We start from the raw sequence: 9,041 nt of genomic DNA, 5'->3' as shown, positions 1-9,041 counted from the left end.
CGTCACTAAAGCGCACCCTGCACGTCTAGACAAACCAGAGCACATCCTTGGACCGGCCTGCCCTCTTCTGCGTTATCTCTGCCTTCCTCCTTCAGCCGCGCGTTTCCTATACCTCCTGTAACCCCCACAAATAACAAATAACAACACGCTTTTTAAACAACACGTCCACCCACAAACAACACACACAACATTTCAACCCACCCTTAGCCAAACCCCCAATGAGGGGGTGTAGCCGGGCAGGGAAAAGGCATGGACACGCAGGGAAAGGAAACGGAAAATCCTCCCCCGTGAAACTCGGGGATGTAAGTTCTCACCTACAAACCCCAGGGGCGCTGGAAGAAGGAGGGGCGTAGGAGAGTAGTCTAGGGAGCAAGGGAGGAGTGTCTAGGGAGGGAGAAGGGAAAAAAGGAAGGGAAGGGAGGAAGGGAAGGGAGGAGCCTGGAAGGGAGGAAGGGAAAGGAGGCCAGGAAGGGAGGAAGGGAAGGGAGGAGCTAGGAAGGGAGCTAGGAAGGGAGGAACTAGGAACCAGGAAGGGAGGAAGGGAAGGGAGGAGCTAGGAAGGGATCTAGAGGGAGGGGTGGGATGGACGGGATCCAGAGGGAGGGGTGGGGTGTAGGAAAGAAATTCTGCAAGGATGAGGGGGTGGGAAACTGGAACCAAAAAAATACCATGCATACAAAAAACATAACTCATTTCTAGAGGGAGGTAGGTGGCGCCACTTAGCCTTCGGACTTCGGTGGAGACTTCCAGCCATATTTTTCATGGTTTTTTACCAGGGTCTCAAAGGCGGCCTCCGCCCCCTTTTGGCTGAAAGTCTCCCCACCAGCCTCTTCCACCCTTCTGTTAATGCGACCCGTCCTTTCACGAGGCTTGCGGCAAACTGCCTCATAACCGCCTCCATGGTATAGGCGCTAGACCAACCATGCAGTGTCAACAGCTCCATGCATATGGCCCCACCCTCCATCACGTAACCATTTTCCAACCGCGGGGTGAGTACCTGCATGAAAGGCGGAGAGAATGGGAAATTGTCAGGGAAAGAGACATTCAGCAATATGAACTCTGTGTCCGTCTCTTTCATGTCTCGCCACAATGGAGAGTCTACATCTACCTGGTATAACCGAACATTCCAGTCGAAGAGGTTGTCCTCGACCAGCTCCACCGTGACGAAACCGCCGCCTAGTCGCCGGATCTCCTGGAGCTCTCTCATAAGTCTCCGCGTTCGGACTTGGGCGCAGTGAGGTGCCGGTGGCGGTGTAGAAGGTGCACTGGCTCCTCTCACCTTGGCGATTGCCCTCGCGATCAAGCCTCGTGCTGCATTTTGCTGTCCCTCCTTCGCGCCTTTCACCATCTTTTACTGGTCAAATTAGTCATGCATTAGACAATCTTGGCGATCCGATTCCCTATTTTTCACTTAATGACACTACAGTATGTAATTAACATATCTATTATTATTATTTGTTAGTGTTCTAGCCGATCCTAATGCACATGACCACAGTATGGTGCGCTCAGAGAGGGAGAGAATGAGAGAGAGCGGGCAAGGGCAGAGCGAGGGAGGGAACATTTAAGGAAAAAATTAGGGGGGGGGGAATTCAAGGAAGGAGGGGGGGTACACTATGGACAAGGAGACAAGGAGAGAGGGAGGGAGGGAAGTGATGGAGGGAGAAAGGAAGGAAAGAGAGGGATGTAGGGAGGAGAGGGGGGGGCACTAAAGACTAGGAGAGAGGGAGGGAGGGAAAGGATGGAGGGAGAAAGGAAGGAAGGAGAGGGATGTAGGGAGGAGAGAGAGAGAGGGAGGGAACATTAAGGAGAAAGTGGAGGGGGGACTATCAGGGAAGGAGGGGGGGGGGGCACTAAAGTACAAGGAGAGAGGGAGGGAGGGAAGGGAGCTAGGAAGGGAGGAAGGGAAGGGAAGAGAGGGATGTAGGGAGGAAGGAGAGAGAGAGTGAGAGCCGCCTCTTGCTTTAGCGTATCCCCAATCACCTTCAGTCCAATGAGCAACCCAACAAGGAAGAAGGAAAGGAGAAGGAGAAACGAGAGGGTAGAAGGGGAAAGAGGGGGAGAGAATGAGAGGACGGGAGGGAGGGAGGGAGGGATGGAGGGAGAAAGGGAGGGATGGAGGGAAGGATGGAGAGAGGGAGGGAGGGATGGAGGGAACAAGAGGGGGGAAGGGAAGGAGAAAGAGAGAGAAAGGGAGGAAGAGAGGGAGGGAGAGAAGTGAGGGAGGGAGAGAGAGAGAGGGAGGGAGAGAGAGAGTGGAAGAAAGGGAGGGAGAGAGAGAGGGAGGGAGAGAGAGTGAGAGAAGAGAGGGAGGGAGAGAGAGAGTGCAAGGGATAAAGGGAGGAGGGGTGGGTGGGGGACACTGTACAACTGTACAAACAAAACTGTACATTGGATTATTGACAAGTCCATACTTGGTAATTTACTGTACATTGGAGGGGGTTGTGTTCGGACATTTACAGGGGCCAGTTTCGAGTTGCAGTCTCCCTTAGGTGTTTTTTGAGAGTGTTTTTGAAAGTGGGTAGTGATTCACATTCCTTTACAGCTTTGGGTAGGGCGTTCCACAGAAAAGAGTGTATATACATTTGACGTAGAAACTGTACATTGGAGGAGGTTGGGTAGGTGGGGTGGGGTTGGGTGGGGGGGGTTACTGTACATTGGAGGTGGGGGGGGGGGTTGGGTATGGGGTGGGTGGGTGGGGGACACTGTACACTGTACATTGGAATACTGACAAAGCCATACTTGGTCATTTAGTGTACAACTGGGTTAGGACATTTGTAGGGGCCAGTTTCGAATTGCAGTCTCCCGTAGGTGTTCTTTGAGAGTGTTTTTGAAAGTGGGTAGTGATTCACATTCTTTTACAGCTTTGGGTAGGGCGTTCCACATTGATGTGGCATAATTGCGAAACGTGTTTAGTCCCTTGTTTGAGCCGAATCTGGGTTTAACATGATTTGTGGAGCTCCCTCTGGTGTTGTGATCGTGGTATTCACTGACCTTTGGGAAGTATTTTGACATGTATATGGGTACCTTGGTCGTGTAGTGTATCTTGTAGACCAGGCCCATTGCAAGTTGCTGTACTCTGTCGTCTACTCTAAGCCATCCTAGGTTGTCAAAGTGGGCAGGGGTGAGGTGGGTTCTAGGAGTAAGGTCAAGCAGTAGTCTGACCAGTTTGTTTTGAGATGTTTGTAATTTTGTTTTTAGCGCCTTTGAGGTGCTTTGGTACCATGAGGTGCAAGCATAACCTAAACATCGCCCGTACCATACAAGTAATGTCCTAACCATAAGTGCAGTTTAGCCATTCAGCTTTAGCAAGTGCTTATTATTCATTCACAACCCAGGTGTTTGAAACATCGCCCCAACCTTTCAGATATTTCGCTCCATTTCCGCAGAGTCCGCACGAAGAGCTGCCCGTGGGCGCCATCTGGCTTGAATCGGAGTTCGTATGGTACATTGTGCTCCCAATGCCCCTACGTACTCCCATATCCCCTGTAATTCCTCATACGAGCCCTCCCTTCTCCGATTTGAACAAAAATAAGCAAATCAGAGCCGAATTGTTTCGATGTATTCGTACATATATGTTCCCACAACGTCTTACAAAAACCAATATGTCACGCGCATCGATTTAAAGCAATTTCTCCTTTTGTTGGACTTGCACGCGTTCCCTTTAACCCGGCGGCGCACAATCGACCCAGTGATAGTCTTTCTTAACCTCTCTTACTGACAGCCATATTATTGCTTAACGGAGGGTTTGTAAACTAATATGGCACCTTCTTTCCTTCACCGGCGGCCTCAGAGCGCGGGGCTCTGCCGATGATTGAATAGAGCCCCACACGAACCCTTCTATCAAACAAAAACATTTCCGCCAGTCCCGCACCATTCCCTTTATCCTACCCTGATCGGGCATTAGTCGAGTGGTTTCCTTATCCACATCGCTTACCGGTCCTGTACAACGCAGGGCCGACATCGATGCAAATTCACTTCTAACCATTGCTCTATACACTGAAATCACCCCATTGTACGCTCCACAAATATTACCCCCATCAGCGCTTCACGTTCAGACATTTATCGCGCGGTCGAGACCAGATCCAACTGTGTGAACCTTGGTCCCTGATCTCTGCCGCAATCGACAACATCCTTCTGTAAAACACAATCATTCTCTTACTTCCAACCCTATTCGGAAGCTGCTCGACCCGAACTAATTCTAGACACCCCATCTCCCCATACTACTCACCATCAAATTCGTTGTCGCTTCTCGGCTGAATGTTGAAGAAAACCGTCGCCGTTTGTAGATGAGAGTTCGAGGTCCAGTAGCAGTGTCTTCGTCTTGGTTCGGTTCGAATATACAGCCCGGAAATCACGGTACCATTTAACGTGTATCTCTTTCTATTTAACTATTGCTAATCGATCGTTCTTTTCTGTTGTATAGTGGAGTTTCCTTTACTCTGTGCTGCAAAACACATTTCTCATTCATTTGATTGGTCCGTTTGAAATAAGTCTGAGTCGAGACAGGCGCTTCTTCAAGTTTGAAACAGAACGCGATCTGTGTTTTAATGAAAACCACAGAATCATCAAGGTTTAACAGAGCAGGAATTACTTCTATTCTAAGTCATCATCGTCTTCAGGTGGGCTTGGTTCCCGTCTCGTTTCTATCATCTCTTTTCTCGAATCCTTTGGTGAAAGCTTCTCCCGGGATCGTCTTCTCAGCGTCTGTGTCTCCTCCATTCAGCTCCCCTGCTTTTAAGAACTGAAGCCACCTCCCTGGTCCCGCCCCGTCAAGTGACGTCGGCCCAGGAACATGGCTTCTCTGATTGGCTGAATTACTTTAGATGGTATCCATTTTGTTTGAACACGTCATCCTGAATGTCCCCTTTTAAGGTAGTATTTGCCCTCTTAGACTACGTTTTGCTATAACTGGAGGCAGTCACTATTTTTACCATTTCATCCATCAGCGGTTTACTTCAAATCACTCTTCTTATTGATTGCATTGTTTTATAAGGATTTACACTTCTAGATTACTTTCTGATTATTAGACTATATTAGTTCCATCGTTTTCTCCAGAAGTCTAGAGCCTCTACATCTCGTTTAAAACTATTTTATTGATCTGCTCAAGCCTATTTATCCTATATAAGTTAAAGTGGTATCTTTAGCTTAATTTATAACCTTTTCACATACTCACGCATTGTAACCAATTTTCTAATGTTAATATATCATGTTTGTAGCCTAATTTAACTTTTAATAGATCAATTTGTTTCTTGTTTAGTTTTAAACTGAATTATACTATAACCTAATTCCATCTAGCTTACTTCTAATACTTAATACTTTATATTCCAGTGTATTTGGTCTAGATCTAAGCCCTTAATTACCAAGTGGTTTTCTGTAAACCTGAGTCTGACCAAATGCTCTTCTGGCCAGCTGCATAGTATAAAGATTAAAATACCTGATTACACTCACCTCTCACAGTGCTCTAGTGAGTGAATTGTTGACCTCCTAGCCAACATAAACAGAAACTTATTGACCTGCTCACTCACTCTAGCCTCAAGGCGCTAGTTTATTGGTCTACAGTTATTTACGGTGGGTTTTTACTCAGTCACTAATACATTTGTGCAGGGGAGGAAGTTGAGTTTCACCCTGCCATCTGTTTTCTTACTGACCTCAAGGCCTGATCATCTAGATAGCCTGGTGGCTTCCTATTTGAAGATATGTGACAGCGGAATGCCATTTGCAGTTGGAGAGAGAGAGACATTTTCTGATTCTTAACTGAAGTTTTCTATTGAATACTTATCCTGGTATAATCGGTTTGCACTCTTTACCCTAAAGATTAACTGTTTTTCCCAGAATTACTTACCTAGACCTGTAACTGGGAATCAGTAGTTTTTTATTTGATAATTTACCACACAAGGATTCAATGTCCAGCCAGATTGACCGTGGGTCTGATCTGAACCAGCCGACAAGTACCCTAAGGTGTGCTGCTAGTTGGTAATGTCTAATATTAGGTAGGTCTAGACCCCCATCTTCACTATCCATCTGTAATTTGGCCATTTTCAGACGCGGTTTCTTCCCATTCCAAATGAATGAGCTTAGCCAGCCTTCTAGCACCTTGATAACCTTGTTTGTCAGCAGCACTGGGATCATTTGGAGAGAGTACAACAGTCTGGGGAGTACGTTCATTTTGATGAGGGCTATCCTACCCAGCCAGGAGATTGGTAAGGGGGCCATCTAACCAAGTCTGCCCTTATGGTGTCTAAGAGGGGGGGAAAGTTGGCCTTAAACAATGTATCATAGGTGGGTGTCACAAATACTCCTAGGTAAACAAAGCCGGAGGGCGACCAGCGAAATGGGAAGGGCTCGGGCAGGATCGGAATGGATTTAAGTGTCCCAAGTGGCATTGCTTCGAATTTGGAAAAGTTAATTTTGTACCCCGAGAAGGTTCCAAATGTGGTGATCATGCGGGTTAGGCATGGGATAGAAGAATCAGGTTTAGATATGAAGATCAGTACGTCGCCCGCGTAAAGAGTGATTTTGTGTTCCCTCTCACCCACTCTAATACCTGAGATCACGGCTGACTGCCTTATGGCCTGAGCGAGTGGTTCTATGGCCATGTCAAACAGTAAAGGGCTATAGGCCTATAGGAGGCGCACTTTTCAGGGCATTTACCCTTCTTAAGGAGAAGGCAAATATTAGCTTCCCGTAGGGACTGGGGTATAATATCCCCACCTCAGAGGAGTGATTAAGCATTGCCAGCAGGGGATCCAAAAGAATATGACCGAATTCCTTATAGAACTCGCATCCGAAACCGTCCGGGCCCGGAGCCTTACCAGATGGCATAGCCTTGAGGGCGCCCAGAGCTTCTTCCTTCGTAATTGGGGCATTAAGGAGCAAGTTCTGATCTTTCGATACCTTAGGGAGGTGCAAGTCAGCAAAAAAAGCTTGCATGTCAGAGAGAGCACAGTCGGGTCGTTCTGTCCTATAGAGTTGGGCATAGAAAGAGGCAAACTCTTTATTAATAGTTTTGGTATCAAAGGACCGTTGGAGTCCGAGATTGAGGCTATTACTTGGGTGTCAGCCCTTTTTTTTGCCAAGTTAGCTAGGCACCTACCAGGCTTGTCACCGGGTTCGTACATTTTCTGTCTGGCAAATTTAAGAGAGTATTCGGCGTCCTAGATCAAAAGGGCTGGGTTTGAAACATGTTGATTCTCAAGGTCGGCTAGTTTGGATTCAAGAAGTTTGCATTGTTAATTTTTCTTGCGTTTCTTCGATGACACGTAAGACATAATCAGTCCGCGAGAAAAGACCTTGGATGTTTCCCATAGCAGAGACGGGTTATCCGTAGAATTGAGTAGAATTTTTTTTTATTACGATTCGAAATAGGAGACAAACATATCATCCTTGAGGAGGTATGGGTTGAGGCGCCAACGCCTCGACAGCGCCCTCTCTTCTGACAGGGAGTAGACCAGATATATAGGGGCGTGATCCGATAAAACAATACTTCCGATTGTGCAGGACGATACTAGAAAGAGCTTAGAGGAAGGGATGAAGAAATAGTCTATTCTACTGTTGCTCTTGTGTGGGCCGCTAAAAAAGGTGAACTTCAGTTCAGATGGGCAAAGGGTTCTCCAGACATCTGAGAAACCGATGTCTTTGCATAGGGAGGAGAGCATCCTTGCTTGCCTTGAGGGGGGAGCCAAACTGGGTGGGAGTTTGTCAAGAGACGGTATAAGGTGACAGTTAAAGTCTCCGCCCACAAAAGCATTCTCAGAGGCCAGGCCATTAAATTCAGTAAATATTTTGGATAGAAAGTCAGGGGAGTAGCCTGGGGGACAGTATACATTCCTAAATGTCATTTCTTTACCCTTAAGAACCCCTTTGATAATCACACAGACCTTGGCTATCTAAAGAGGAAGTTATGAGTCTAAAGGGGAGATTTCTATTGATCAATATGGCCACTCCCCTACTGAATGTAGAATAGTTTGTGGCGAAGACCTGTCCCACCCAACTCTTTTGGAGTTTAGCGGTGTCGTTGGGCCCCATATGGGTTTCTTGTAATAAAGCAATAGATACATTCTCCTTCTTTAAAAAGGTCAGAATCGCCTTCCTCTTTGCCAATTTCTGAAGACCTTGAACATTCCAGGAGCAGAGCTTAAAGCTCTCAGAGTTAGCCGTAGCCATAGAATATTGAGGGGTGTGTAGGCGGGGCAGACCTGGACAAGCCTGTGGGCATGCAGAATTCACTTATCTTAAACACTATGCACACGTATTTTGAGCCATACATAAAACAAATATAAATGACATTAAAAACATATAAAGGTGTGGGACCAGTGGGTCTTTCCCCAACATCACAGGGACTCACCAACATTTCCAGAGACTTCAAATTTACCATTCGTAGAACCATCTCTCATTGGCTAACTGCCACATTCCCCTATATACAAAAGTGCCTCAAAGTGTAGAGTAAACAAGGAAATTCAAATTGAACCATAAGCCATTAGTAAGGTCAACGGCTGGAGCCCAGAACTGGTAAAAGGGGGGGGGGGGGGGGGGGGTTGTATCTTTCAGGTATGTTGCGATAGGACAGGCGTGCAGTACATCCACCAGGCCGGGAGGGGGCGATACTTTGTCCGTGGGTCTGTTATCTCCCATGATGCTGGTTTGACCCTGTACAATTAGGCCTCCCCGCCAGAGGAGGGCGCTGTGCAGGGGGCCGTCTGCCGCTCCAGCGAGCACGTTGTCATCAGCAGATATTGACGGGAGCCATGCGGGTGGCTAGCTGTATGTAGCCGACAAGGCCCAGCTGGCGCAGTCACGATACCCCAGTTTGTTCAATGTGCAAGCAACAGTAAACGCATCCCGGTGGCAATGAACCAAAACATGGCTGTGTGCTGGTATAGCGCATAAAAGTTATAGGCGTGGTAGAAATATCCAAAACAAAATAGGTCCCGCTTCTTCCGAAACGGAACGTTAGCACTTAGCATCCTAGCCCGTGGCTATAGTGATGCAACAGTACAACAGTCATATACAGCAGTATTGTCCCCCCTCTCCCCTTATGTCAG

At 47.4% G+C, this 9,041-nt stretch overlaps 1 pseudogene across 1 annotated transcript; it reads right to left on the bottom strand.

The window, feature by feature from the left end:
* Nucleotides 1-719: 719 nt before the first annotated feature.
* LOC311235292 (ubiquitin-conjugating enzyme E2Q-like protein 1) lies at nt 720-1,243 on the bottom strand (annotated as a pseudogene). The gene has a single exon. The product of its transcript is annotated as a ubiquitin-conjugating enzyme E2Q-like protein 1 (transcript).
* Between the last annotated feature and the right edge of the window lie 7,798 nt (nt 1,244-9,041).

The sequence above is a fragment of the Notolepis coatsorum genome (assembly GCF_963971535.1).
Source record: "Notolepis coatsorum genome assembly, chromosome: 10".
Classification (NCBI taxonomy): Eukaryota; Metazoa; Chordata; class Actinopteri; order Aulopiformes; family Paralepididae; genus Notolepis; species Notolepis coatsorum.
This window is presented reverse-complemented; position numbering and strand designations above follow the sequence as displayed.